Raw genomic sequence first — 13606 nt, 5'->3', positions numbered from 1 at the left:
AGCCCTGCCCCCGGGGGAGGGAGCCGGGAGGAGGATGCTGGGAGGAAGGGAGGGTGGGAAGGGGGGGTGGAGTATCCCGCAGTATCCCCGGGGCAGCTGGGGGGGGGTTCCTACAAGACCTAGGGGCGAGCCCCTACCATAGCAAGAGGAGGTTTGCCAGGGTGCTGCCTCCCCAAGCTGCTGACCCCCTGGGGGTGGGCAGCCAGGAGCCAATCAGGATGACAGTCCTCCTGGGTACCACTAAGCTCCTAGCAAACCCCATATTTTCTGTAGGCTTTTGCAGGGCCAGCCGGGTCCTGACCATGGCCGTAACCCTCAGGATTTGCCGGACCCTGGGCCTCAGACATCTCTCCAGTGTCTACCTGTTTCCAGTGCTTCCTATAAGTGTATCAGAACATTCATTTTAAGTCAAAGTTTCATCCCCATTTTACAGGTGAGAAAGCTGACTTGAAGGCGCAAATGGCCGGAGGTCACAGAGCTGGTAGCTTCTGAGGGAGGAGTTGAACCAAGGTCCCCTAATTCAAAACTGAGGCTCTCTCGTTTCAAAATATGGCAAAGCCGGGCTTCCAAATGGCTATTTGTAAAAAAAAAAAAAAAATCTGCCCTTTGAAGACACTTCAATGGCTCCCTATTGCTTCTAAAACAGTGTCCACTCTTCTATGGGCAGTTCCCGCCCTCTCCTGTCTGGAGCTCCACCAGCCACTCGGCCACATTTATTCCTACGACGATCCTGTCCTTGAGAAGGCTGCATTCAGCCAGGCCAGTTTTACCCATTTGCTGGCCCCTGAAGGGGACCTTCCATCCCCCTCTCCCTTGCTTCTTTCCTTCATCTCCACTTGGGTGCCCACTGGTTGTCCCCTTGCACCCCCCAAAATAGCAATAATAATAATCTCATCTCAAAGACGACCATGACATCATGGAGGGGTGCCATGGCAAGCAGGGGAATTGGATGTGAGTGAGGGGCGCTGGGCTAAGTCCCCAGCCTCACTTTCTCCTCCAGAGCCACCTGGTCCAGTGGCCAGATAGGAATCAGGATGACTGGGGATGGCGCTGGTTGGGAGGTATCAGAGTGAAGTGACTTGCCCAGGGTCACACATCTAGTGAGTGCAAAGTGTTTGAGGCTGGATTCAAATTCCGGGCCTCTGTCCACTGCACCGCCTAAAGGACATGTTTGAAGAAGTTCCTTAGGGGCGGGGGGGCTGTTTTATCAGGACTGAGCTTACAGCGGGCACTTAATGAATGGTGATTACATGCAAAAGGAGATGAATTCCATTCCTCTAATTGTACAGATGAGGAAAACAGAAATCTGAAGTGGGCAGCCTGGCATCGCCCAGGGATTCAGTCAGTAGTCAAAGCCAAGGGATGCCCTGACTCCAGACCCCCGGCTTATCTTCTAGTGGCAAGGCTCTGGAATCCAGGCTCCTGAGGGCAAGGAGTTTGAATCTTTCCGAGCCTTCGGGCTCCCTAGAAATACTGGCCATTGTTTTTAATTCTGAGTCAGGATCCTAGGCCGCTAGGCCTTGCTCTGTTGAAGCAGGAAGAAGAGGTCCACGGGCTCCCTGTGTTTGTTGGCCCTCCTCACATTCCTCCAGGCCTGGGATCCACCCAATCCTCTGCTCAGAGACAAAGCAGCCGAACCTCAGCCTCTGCTGGGGGGGAACAGGGTGAGTTCATCATTTGGCAGAGGGCCCTTCACCCCACCCCTCTGGGCAGGAAACCGAGACAAAGGGGCTTAGGAGTCACCCAAGAAGTTGACCCACTTTCAGGACTGCCAGGCCCCTGCTGAGGGTCTCCCAGCCAGACTGGTTTACTCAAGTTGGCTCAAGTCCTATGTGACCCCCCCAAAACTTAGACCCAACCCTAGCCTGGTCTCTCTTGTTGCTCTCTTCCTCAGTGGGAGAGAAGGTCACTGGGACCAAAGCCTCGCCCCGGGGGTAGGTCAACCTGGTACCCTCTCTCTGACTCAAGCTGGCCTAGATCCTGCAGCTGGGGAGGCTGGGGAATCAAGCAGGAAACCAGGGCCCCATTCCCTCCCCACAGCCTCCTCCTAGGCCTTCCCTGAGCTCATCAACATCACTCATTGACCCACAAAACAGAGACCTCTTAGCAGGGTGGCATTGAGCCAGCCTTGGGGTGGAAAGCTGGGAATCGACAGATAGGCTTCAGTATCTCTCATTTCGCCATGTGATAGCCAAGGCACAGTTGGGGGTGATGGAGGCTGGCCTGGCCCTGGGGGTGAAGGAAGGGAAAAGATGGAAGCTAGGACTTGGGTTATCAAGAGATGCAATGCACTGGTGGGGTTGGGGAGGGTTCCTGACTAGCCCTCGGTAGCGGGTGTTCGATGGCTCTGCGGATTGAGATAAGCTGACCACTTGTGGGGAAAGAAGTGCTGACTCTGTAGTCTGAGATCCTGGATTTAAATCCCACCTTTGATGCTCCCTGCCTGCGTGACCTTGGACTAGCCACTAGCTATGGCCTATGAAGTAATCCCACCCTCATCATATGGGGGTGTCAGGCCTTGGTGAGGAACTGGTCAACACAGCATGAATATGGATGGTGAAAGGAGTTAAACCGCACTCGAATCACTTTGGGGCCACAAAACATTAGCAACCCATCCCCCCCCCATGAGATGTGAGAGACTAAGAGCGTCTTCCTTTGGAACAGACCCCGGAAAAAGCCGTCCCAGATTCCCAAGCACGTTCTCCTAGGTCAATGATTGAGATTTTGTTTCATTTTTTGGTTGGCAGCAGCTCTCCCCAGATGATGGGACTTCCCAAGATCCCAAGATAATGGGTAAGCGAAGGCCCAGACTCTTTCCACAGCATCCCATTTCTACAAGTATCTAATGTGTGGGACCCCCAACAACCGGGTGGCTCAGTGTATAAAACATGGACCCTGGAGTAGGAAGTTCAAATCCGACCTCAGACACTTAGCTGTGTGACCTTGGGCAAGTCACTTAACCCTGATCACCTCACATTGGGGGGCCATCTCCAATCATCCTGATCCGTATCTGGCCACTGGATGCAGATGGCTCTGGAGGAAAAAGTGAGGCCGCTGACTCAGCCCAGTCCCCCCTTCCCTCCAGTCCAGTGTCACGGCATCACCTCCCTGACGTCGCGGTCTTTGAGAACGAAGGATGAACAACATCATCACCTAATATGGAGATACATAATCAAAGTTGTGTCAATCCCTGCCTTCAAGGCCCTTCATCCTACGGAGAGAGAGGCAGCACCCACACAGATAGATAAGGGCAGGAGGAAGATAGAAAGTAAAGGCGGAAGGGAGAGGCCCTCACTAATGGGGGGGCCGGGGGTAGGGAGTACGCAGTAAAAGTCGCATGGAGGAGGTGGCTACAGTTGAGCCTTGAAGAAAGTTGGAGATTCCAAGCCCAGGCAAATGGGAGGAAGGGAGGAGGCTCAGCCTGTGCAAGGCAAAGGAGGTGCAGATAGAACCAGTCCGTGTGACGAGGAGAGCAATGACCCTGAAAAGATCGGCTGGTGCTAGCGGGGAAGGCGCTGTGTCTTCTGAGAGGAGAGAGGTTCATGGTCAGACCTGGGCTTGGAGAAGGGACGATTCAGGCTCTTGGCTCAGAAGGGGCCCAATAGAGGGTTTCTTCCATCCCCCTCACGCTTTCTATGTGGGGGGCCGAGGGAAGGGGCTCTAGTAAGTAGTGAGTCCTCTGGGAGATTCTCTCCAGTTCTAAAATGCTGATCCTGAGGAGGGGCTGGGTCTAACCTTGGGGTCTAGGGGGAAGTCCCCTCAGCTCTCCTGAAAACTGGGGGGCACTTTCTGCCCTTTTTTCTAGGGCCGTTCCAAGGAAAAAGACTCTGAGTGTCAAGTCTGGAGTTTGCTCCTTCTCTGATCTTCTCCATCTTTTCATCCCCTGCTCCTGCTGCCAAGGGGGACGTCTAGGTCTTCTCTCCCCACAGGGACTTTATCCTGCCACCCCCCCACAAACCATAGCTCTGATCACAGGCAGACTCCAAGAAAAGGCTAATTAGGTCGTCCTCACCTCCCACTCGAAGCTCAGCACTGTGTCATCCACCACTTGACCGTAACCACTGTCACCCACGCTCTCCCTGATTGCTAAACCCTTTTTCTCAACCCCCTTAGCCTTCTTGGACTCTGCCTATGCAATCCTGGGCATTAGTGACTCTGGCTCTCTCTGCCCTCCTCCTACTCCATGCCCTGTCTTTTGTTGTCTCATGATCCATAGCCTGCCCCCGTCTGTAGGCCTTTGCCAGGGTTCTTGCCCCTTCTTGCTCTCTACTATCTTGGGGACCTCAACACCCCAAATGGGTTCAGTTGCCGCCTCTGCACATAGCTCCTAAGTCTCCAGAGCCTTCCCTGTTTCGTATGCTGAACTTCACCCCACATGAGGAGCCAGCCGCCCCTTGGACGTCTCATCTCCCCCCATCCCAAACCTTCCCCTCCATTGTCTCCTTTGGGGACACCAACATCCTCCCAGTCTTCCAGGCTGTCATGTCCCTCCCCTTCGGTTGACATAGAATCACCTATGTGATATAGTAAAAACCCTTTAGTTCGGTGTCACAGCCGATAAAGCGCTGGGTCTGGAGCCAGGAAGACCTGAGTTCAAATCCAGCCTCAGATACTAGCTGAGTAAGTCACTCTTTGCCTTGGCTTCCTCATCTGTAAAATGAGAATGTTATTAACAACAATAATAATAATAATAATAACCGCTAGCTGCCGGGGTGGCTGTGATGATCAAATGAGCTCACTGCGAGGCGCTGAAGACACAGGAGTCCCAAATGCTAAGTATCGCCATCTCTCACTTTCCCTCCCCCAGAGCCGGATTTCTTCCGTCCCCTCCCGCTTCCTGCGTTCTAGCCAAACTCAGTTACTTGTCCCCTGATCTGGGACATTTGCTTTCCAAGTCCTTGCCTGGGCTGCTACCTCGGCCTGGAAGGAGCTCCCCTTCCCTCCTCTGCCTCCGGCTTGCCCAAGGGCCTCCCCTCTCCCCAGCTTTCCCTCCATTTCTCTAATGACTGGACACTGTTTTCTTGCTGGGGACTGCTGTATCCCCCAGCTGAAGGTAAGCTTCTGGAGAGGTCCTGAGGTCACTGATTTCAAGCCGAAGGGCCTTGGACTGGTCCAACCCATTTGTTTTTACACATGAAGGAACTGAGGCCCACAAGTATGACTGGGCATACCTAGTTTGAAAAGCGGGAGTCTTCTGGATTATGGATCTAGTGCGGTCCTGGGAAACTGATCCTCAGAAGGGAAGTTGGGGGTCATTAGATGAGCAGGAGGATCAGGGTTGGGATGGAGGCCCAGACCAGGCTCTCCACCTCCAATTCATCCCTCTTTCTGCTTTGCAATGCACTCTCCAAAGCACTCTATTGACAGGCTGGTATTGATTTCCCCCATGCTATTAGCCGCCATGACTCAGCTGCTGTCTCACCCTGAAACCTTCCTTCCCCTCCTCCCAGCCCCTTTATTCCCCAGGGGAATTCCTTCGGGGGAGGTGCCCCCACTAGTCATGCCTCATTCCCTCCAGGCTGGCACCATTAGAATGAAAGCTCCTCGAAGGGTGGGGACGTTCTTTTTTTCTTGTGTTTGTAGCATCCTTAGAAATGAGCTCTGCAGCTGCCCCAGGGGTCCTCTGTGCCAGACTTCCAGTCAGGAAGACGCCTCTTCCTGAGCTCAGATTTGGCCTCCGACACTTCTTAGCCGTGTGACCCTGGGCGAGTCACTTAATCTTACCGGCCTCAGGGTTCTCTGAGCCGGGGAAAGAAACAGCCAATTTACTCCAGTGGCTTTGCCAAGAAAACCCCCAGTGGGCTCAGGGAGAGTCAGATCAGACTGAAAAACAACAGAGCAGCAAGGCAAAAACAATACATACTTGTTAGCAGCCAGCCTCAGAGGCTGCCTGTCTCTCACATTTGTTGAGCCAGCACCCCTGGGCCATCAGCAGACCAGGGTCCTTATCTTTGGGCCCAAGGGAACTGATGCCCCTTGGGGAGGTGACACAGAACAAATGGAAGCATGTTGGATCTGAAGGGCCGAGGGCTGGAATTCCGACCCCTGATTAGCCCTCTGGGCTCCAGATTCCTCCTCAGAAGAATAATGGGGCTGGTCCAGCTGACCCCCAAGTTCCCTTTGGTGCTAGGCCAGCAGAACAGAAACCTGTGGCATCTTGGCTTACACAGGGGCAACCTCTAGTGGACATTTATATGAATAGCCATGGGACATGATGGAGCCAAGCAAGGGCCCTGTCGTGGCTAAAAAGATGGCCCCAAAGAAGAATGGGGACGGGAGTGTGAATGGAACAAGTGGCCGCCTACTATGTGTCTGAGGCTGTGTGACCCTGGGAGGGAGGTGCTATGGTCATTGATATTCTATAGTTGAGGAAACTGAGGCAGACAGGTGAAGAGTCACCCACTGAGTACTGACTGAGGCTGGATTTGAACTCAAGTCTGACTGATTCCAGGCCCAGTCCTCTACCCCCTACACTACTACCCCCTAAGAAAAGAGACAAAGAACATATCCCCTTACTCCATTGCAGAGGTAGGAAACCACATGGGACATTTTGGATATGTCCATTGGGTTTTTTTTAGGTTTTTGCAAGGCAAATGGGGTGAAGTGGCTTGCCCAAGGCCACACAGCTAGGGAATGATTAAATGTCTCAGGTCGGATTTGAACTCCGGTCCTCTTGACTCCAGGGCTGGTGCTCTATCCACTGCGCCACCTAGCTGCCCCATGTTGATTAGTTTTGATTATTTTTTTTGTTCTTCCTTTTGTTTTCTTTGTGGAGTCAGGAGGACCTGGGTTCAAATCTGGCCTCAGACACTTCATAATGACCTAGCTGTGTGGCCTTGGCCAAGTCACTTCACCCCATTTGCCTTGCAAAAACCTTAAAAAAATAAATAAATAAAATAAAGGTGGATGCTTGGGGTCATTAAGGCCAGTGGGTGGTCTGGCCCATTCTCCTCTAGACCCAGCTCTTTGTCCATGGCAAGGGCTCTCTGTGTCCCCCAGACCCCTACCAGATCATGGTTCAGGCAAGAACAAAAGTGGAGGGGCCCTATGGCCATGTTGGGAGAGGACGGGCCAGTCACAGCCAACCTAAGTCAGACTAGGGGCTGAGGCTAGACGTACAGCAAAATGAAACCGTCTCCAGAGGACCCTCCCAGGACCGCCGCCATGCTGGTTTGGACCCCCGGGGAGGTGTAGAGAAAGGGTGCCATGGGACGAGAGGTACGTTGGAGGTGACCTAGAATCCATCAGGACTGTTATGCCAGGGAGAGAAGCAAGAATGGAGGAAAAATTGTAGAACTCAAAATAAATAAAATATTTCTAAAAAAAAAAAATAATAAATATAATTATCCCAGACAGCCCGAGACGGGGTGAGGCCAGCTCTTAGCTCAGGTTAGCTGACGCAATGCTTTCTGTGAAGACCAGACGTCTGGCTCCTCCCCCCCCCCATAGCCCACCTCCTCTGGGGCTTAACTATAAAATAGTTAACATTTAGGTGGTGTCTTTGCAAAGTGTGTGTGTGTGTGTGTGTGTGTGTGTGTGTGTGCGTGTGTGTGTGTGTAATATAATATATATACATATATGTGTGTGTGGGTATTGCAGAGCCAAAGCAGAGAGCTGCTGGGGAATGGGGGCTTCTTTTTTTTTTTTAGATTTTTGCAAGGCAAATGGGGTTAAGTGACTTGCCCAAGGCCACACAGCTAGGTCATTATTTAGTGTCTGAGGTCGGGTTTGAACCCAGGTCCTCCTGACTCCAGGGCCAGTGCTCTGTCCACTGCGCCACCTAGCCGCCAGAATGGGGGCTTCTCAGGCTCTCCCCAGTGACAGTTTGTCAGCATCAAATTAGAGCTCAGGTCTTCTAATGCCAGGTCCGGTATTCTATTCCAACTACCCACTCCACCCCACCCCTGGTAGGACCTAGCTCCCCTGATAATTAGGAGGCTCAAATGTATGTGGGAGGTGCTTTGCAAACTAAATCTAGGAAAAATGTTGAGAAATTGCATCTAAGGGGCGGCTAGGTGGTGCAGTGGATAGAGCACCGGTCCTGGAGTCAGGAGGACCTGGGTTCAAATCTGGTCTCAGACACTTAATGACCTAGCTGTGTGGCCTTGGGCAAGTCACTTAACCCCATTGCCTGGCCAAAACCTTAAAAAGAGAGAGAGAGAGAGAGAGAGAGAGAAATTGCATCTAATTTCCTTCTTTGCAGAGGTGCAGGAGCAGGGATGGGGAATAATATGGAGACTGCTAGACTCAGCTGACATGCTGATTGGGTTTGCTGAGCTGCTTCCCATCCCACCCCCCCTTATTTATATTTTTTGTTAAAAGGTCTGGGTCACCGGGTAGGGAAGGGAAGAGGGATATATTTGGGAAAAAGAAGGTATTATGTGACCAAAAATGATCTAAACGTTTTTAGATCCGGTCCCTTCCCCCTCGATTATTCAGCCATTTTTCAGGCACGTCCAGCTGTGGGTGACTCCGTGGGGGGCTCTCTTGGCAGAGATGCTGGAGGGTCTGCCATTTCCTTGTCCACCTCATTTTACAGACGGGAGAACTGCAACAGACAAGATGACGTGACTTGCCCCACTGGAGTTTACACAGCCTTCCCAGTGGATTTTCACGGCTTTCCTGGGTGGGGCGATAGGTGATGCAGTGAGTCTGCAAAGACAAATTAGATCCAGTTCCCCCTTGGGAAACAGAGGCAGTGCCAAGGCTAGGATTAGACTCCTCAAGTTCCCACCTGTGTCACCTTGAGCCTCTCCAGGACTCAGCTGCCTCGTGGGGAACCGCCTGGCCTCCTGCAAGAGGTCTTCCAGCTCTAGACCCTCAGTTTCCCCATCTGCCAGGTAGCCCTGGGCTTGGGAGTGGAAAGACAGGAGCTCCTTGGCTTCCCTCCAGACGCTACACCCCAGGCTTTTTCTCCAGGGCCCTTAAGGAGGAGTTACCGACCTGGCTGCCGCCAGGGTGTGGTTCCTACACAAAGGGCCCAGTGCAGCCCAGACTTCAGGGACCCGGGCAGCTGTTGGGGCTGTGCCCCTGCCTGCTGCTGCCAGAGCCGGTGGAAGGTGGCAGGGGTATGGACCTAGGCTCGCCTTCATCTCCTGCAGAGGCTCATGGGAAGAGATGCCCAGGCCAGGAGCCCCAGGCCCGGAGCTTGCGTCCAGCCAGCCAGTTACGGGAAAAGCCTTCCCTGGGCCTGGCGCCCTCCCCCTTCCAACAGGAAAGCCCGGCATCAATTATTGACAGCCAGAGTGGTTTTTCTTCTTTGGAACATAATGAAACAGAGGAAACCAGACAAGTTGCACTTGTTCCTGAATGTTCCAGGCAGGGTCCCTCGGCCCACCCAACCAGCTAGCCAGCCAGCTCATCTTCTCCAGGACCCCCCCCCCAGGAACCCCCCCAACACCTCTCCTGACCTGCCCAGCCTATCTGGCCCAGAAACCACTGGGGCAGGTCTGGGGCGACTGTTCTTGATGTGAGCTTTGAAGGAAGCCAGGGATTTTAGGGAGGGCTGACTCAAAAGCCTGGTGGTCCTCTATCTCCTTGGAAGGAATAGTTATTTGTTCCCATCTCAACTGAAGCCCAAGGGGCAATCAAGAAGGCCCAGAGAAAGAGGAACCTAAGGGGGGGAGGGCACCCCCAGGGGTGCCAGGTCTTTCCCTCCCATCAGCATCCATCAAGATGGGCCCTGAGATTTTCTAGAGTTCACATGCATGGCCTCCTCTAAGCCCTCACTCCAAATGGAGTTCCAAGGGTCTGGCGATGGCTCCCAGAATTCCCTACACCTCAATGCTGACCCCTGCACCTGAAGCCCCTAAGCCCACCACTCTGTGATGGAGGGATTACAAGTATTATCTATCCCCCATGAACAGAAGCTGATTTGTCCGGAGTCCCCCCATGCGAGGCTGTATCCCAGACTCGGTTTTCAGCGTGGCTCTGTCCCTTCCTCTCTCTGGGCCTCAGCATCCTCATCTGTGAAATGAGGAGGGTAGAGGAGATGCTCTCTGAGGGCCTTTCCAGATTTAAATCTGTCATCCTTTGACTCCCAGGGCCAGCCAGGCGTGTCAAACACAGGTCTGGGCCATATCAAAAGGTCATGGGGAAAAGCTGCCAAATAAGTGCATATACAATAAAACTGATAAGATTACATTTTCAAACCAAGTCAATGTGCTGCTATTTCCATTTGACACTGATGCTCAAAGACATGCTGTCTCCCCTGGCACGCTTGGTTCCCATCCAAAGCCTTCCTCTTCCCAACTCTCTGCTTTGTAGGGCCCAAAGTGCTGCTCCCCTCCTTTAGCCTGCAGAGCTTTGGGGCTCCCAATGGGCTCTCAAAGATCCAGCACCTTGCATTACCCTCCGACCACCCTCAGCCTTATGGCACCAGTGGGGCGGTCATCCTAAGGTCTGAGATCAGACCATGGTCATCGGCCAGGGAAATTCCAAGTGGAGTTCCAAGGGTCTGGCAATGGCTCCCAGAATTCCCTACGCCTCAATGCTGGCGGTGGCTGTGGGACCCCTGCACCTGAAGTCAATCCTATTTCTGAGGAGGGTTCTGAGTTCCTTCCCCTACTGGGGCATGGGCAGGTAGTCACAGGCACAATGATCACATCCATCAGGATGCCTACAGAAGTCCCAGGGGAAAATGGGAAGCAGGGAGGACCTGGGCTAAGTCCCTTTCTCTATAGACCTCATCTCAATGGTAAAACAGGGATGCAAGCCCTTCTTTTTTTGGTTTGTTTTTGGTTTTCTTTAGATTTTTACAAGGCAATGGGGTTAAGTGGTTTGCCCAAGGCCACACAGCTAGGTAATTATTAAGTGTTTGAGGTCACATTTGAACTCAGGTCCTCCTGACTCCAGGGCCGGTGCTCTATCCACTGTACCACCTATTATTTTGAGTTTTACAATTCCCCGCCCCCATTCTTGCTCCCCACCCCCACAGATGGCATTCTGTTAGTCTTTCTATTGTTTCCATGGTATACATTGGTCTCAGCTGAATGTGATGACAGAGAAATCCTATCCTTAAGGGAGAAAAATAATGTAAGAGTAAAATTAATAATATGATGTTTTTTTTCCTAAATTGAAGGTAATAGCCCTTGGTCTTTGTTCAAACTCCCCAGTTCTTTCTCTGGATACAGATGGGATTCTCTGTTGCAAATACCCCAAATTGTCCCTGGTTGTTGCCCTGCAGGGATGAGCAGGTCCATCCAGGTGGACCATGGCCCTCATGTTGCTGTTAGGGTGGACAGTGTTCTCCTGGTTCTGCTCATCTCGCTCAGCATCCGTCCATGGTGCAGGCCCTTCTGACCAGTTGTATGTCTGCAAGGATCAAAGGAGCCTACAGCTTTCATCACTACTCCACACCTTTCCCTGTGTCCTACAGTCTTTGGGGATTTGGATCAGGGTTGTGGGTTCAAATCTAGTAAATCTTGAATAGTATCACACGATTATGGGCAAGGCACCCTCTCCATTTGTAAAATGAAGATAAACACCCTTGTAGTACGTATCCAAGAATGCCAGAATTTTGAAGTTGGGGGGATGCCCGGGGCGTCTTCTGTCCTCTCCAGCATGGCTGACAGGTGGTCCTCCAGCCTCTGCCTGAAGATGGCCAGGGAGGCAGCGCCCACCCCCTCCTTTGCCCCTTGGAGGCAGTCTTACTGGTTGGATGCATATCCCCAACTGGCAACATGGCGACCTCCCCTGCATTGCTCCCGCTCCTCCTGCTCCTCCAAAGGTGGTTGTGAAGAGAACACAGACCTGCAGGCTGAGTTTTACCGTCATCCCTTCTCCCTCCCATGACTTCAGTTCCGCCAATGGGCCCCCAGAGGTGAGTTGAGGGTTGCAGAACTTCTCTGTCAAATGGGGACGATCTAGCTCATGGGGCGACTGATTCCAATAACCTGAAGACCAGAGAGGACAGAACACTATCCTGGAGCTAGATTCAGGACCTGAGTTCGAATGTGATCTGAGACACACCAGTTGCATGACCCTGAGCAAGTCACTCAACCCTGATTGCCAAGCTGAAAAAACAAAGCATTAATAAAGATTGGAGGGGACCTGCCACCCAGGAGGGCTCGTCCTCTTAGGCTCTTCTGTGGGTCACTGCTTGTTCTTGGTGATTCTGCCCAAACGCTCCCTATCTTTGCATCCTTTGGAGGCGGTTCTCAGTTCAGTCTTCCCAAGGAGCCTCTGTCTCCACCACGGTCAAACAGCCATCCCTCAGCACAGAGGGTCCTGATGCACCGCTCTCCTTACTTCTGGCCACCCACCTCCTGCCCCGCGGCCTCAGGATGCCTGAGCCCTATCTTAAAAGCGTGGCCCAGGGGCGGCTAGGTGGCACAGTGGATAAAGCACTGACCCTGGAGTCAGGAGGACCTGGGTTCAAATTCTACCTCAGACACTTCATAATGACCTAGCTGTGTGGCCTTGGGCAAGCCACTGAACCCCATCTGCCTTGCAAAAAAACTAAAAAACAAAAAAACAAAACAAAAAAAAAGCATGGCCCCTTCTCTTACCTTAAGCCCAGGGAGGGCCCGGCTTCTGCCAGTGGGCTCTTTTACCAAATCCCTCACATTAAGAACAGACTTCAAGGGAGACCATTAGCCGGTCCTTACAAAGAACTGATCTATGGGAGGTTAGCAGAGGATCAAGGGCCCCTTCCCCCATTCCCAGTGTTGGCTCCTTGTCATTTCTAGGCACAGCTTAACCCTGGAGAGAGGTCCCAAAGGGGTGGGTCACATGACCAGATGGCCCCAAGAAGAAAAGCTCAGTGCCTACAAAAATTCTGTTCTCTCAACCTCTCTTTCCAACCTAAATGACAGGGTCAGGCCATCAGCAAAAGAGGATCAACACAGGAGAGAGCAAATGTCGGCATGGGAAATGATGAGGGCCGGAACCCAATCTTTGGCATCTCCCTGTCTTTGGAGGCACCCCTGGGAGAACTCATCACTTGTGCTCAGCAAAGGAGACAAACACAGCAACTTCGCCTGAAGACTGGCAGCCACCATCATTGTGCTTGGGGCCAAGGGTCACCCCAAACTTCAAACTTCAGTGTAATCCCGAGTGAAGTTATACAGGACATTTCCCCGGCAATTCTACACAACTTTCGCCAGGCTCAATGGCAGCTCTCGTCTGTAACCCTGACATTGCTAACTGCATCGGGACTTCCTCCAGCTGGCTCATTTGGGAAGAGACTCACCCCAGGGAGAGTACTAAGTTAAGGGAGAAAATGGCATTTAGCAAACTGGAGCTGAAATCTCCTCGTCCCATTCTTATGACACGGCCCACGGCCCCTTTGCACAAGGACTGCAGGCCAGGTGCCCATCAGACTCTGGGGAGGACAGGAATATCTGCCAAGCACCTCACCCCAAGGGCAGCCTGTGGTGAAGCCCATAAGAATGGGACTCTTCAAACTCGTTAGGATTGCTTGCCAAGTTCAAGTAAGACACACTGAGCAAGCCCCCAAGCGCCTTCCCAAGTCTTCCTTCTACCCCCATCACCTTGGGCACCCAAATCCATCCTCTTCTTTTTGGAGTCAGAAAAGTTAAGGCAGAGGGGGCATTCAACTCACTGAGACTCCCTCAGGGTTGTCTCTTTGGCCCTCCTTGCACCC

The 13606-nt window shown here is 52.5% G+C and overlaps 1 long non-coding RNA gene across 1 annotated transcript; it reads left to right on the top strand.

Annotated features, from left to right (window-relative positions):
- The first annotated feature begins 122 nt into the window (after window positions 1–122).
- LOC141501876 (uncharacterized) lies at window positions 123–3228 on the top strand. The gene is made up of 3 exons (XR_012472325.1): window positions 123–433; window positions 1518–1664; window positions 2748–3228. It is a non-coding gene; the product is annotated as an uncharacterized LOC141501876 (long non-coding RNA).
- Window positions 3229–13606: the final 10378 nt, after the last annotated feature.

The sequence above is a fragment of the Macrotis lagotis genome, chromosome X (genome assembly GCF_037893015.1).
Source record: "Macrotis lagotis isolate mMagLag1 chromosome X, bilby.v1.9.chrom.fasta, whole genome shotgun sequence".
Lineage (NCBI taxonomy): Eukaryota > Metazoa > Chordata > Mammalia > Peramelemorphia > Peramelidae > Macrotis > Macrotis lagotis.
Note: the sequence above shows the minus strand (reverse complement) of the source record. Positions and strands in the feature narration are given on the sequence as shown.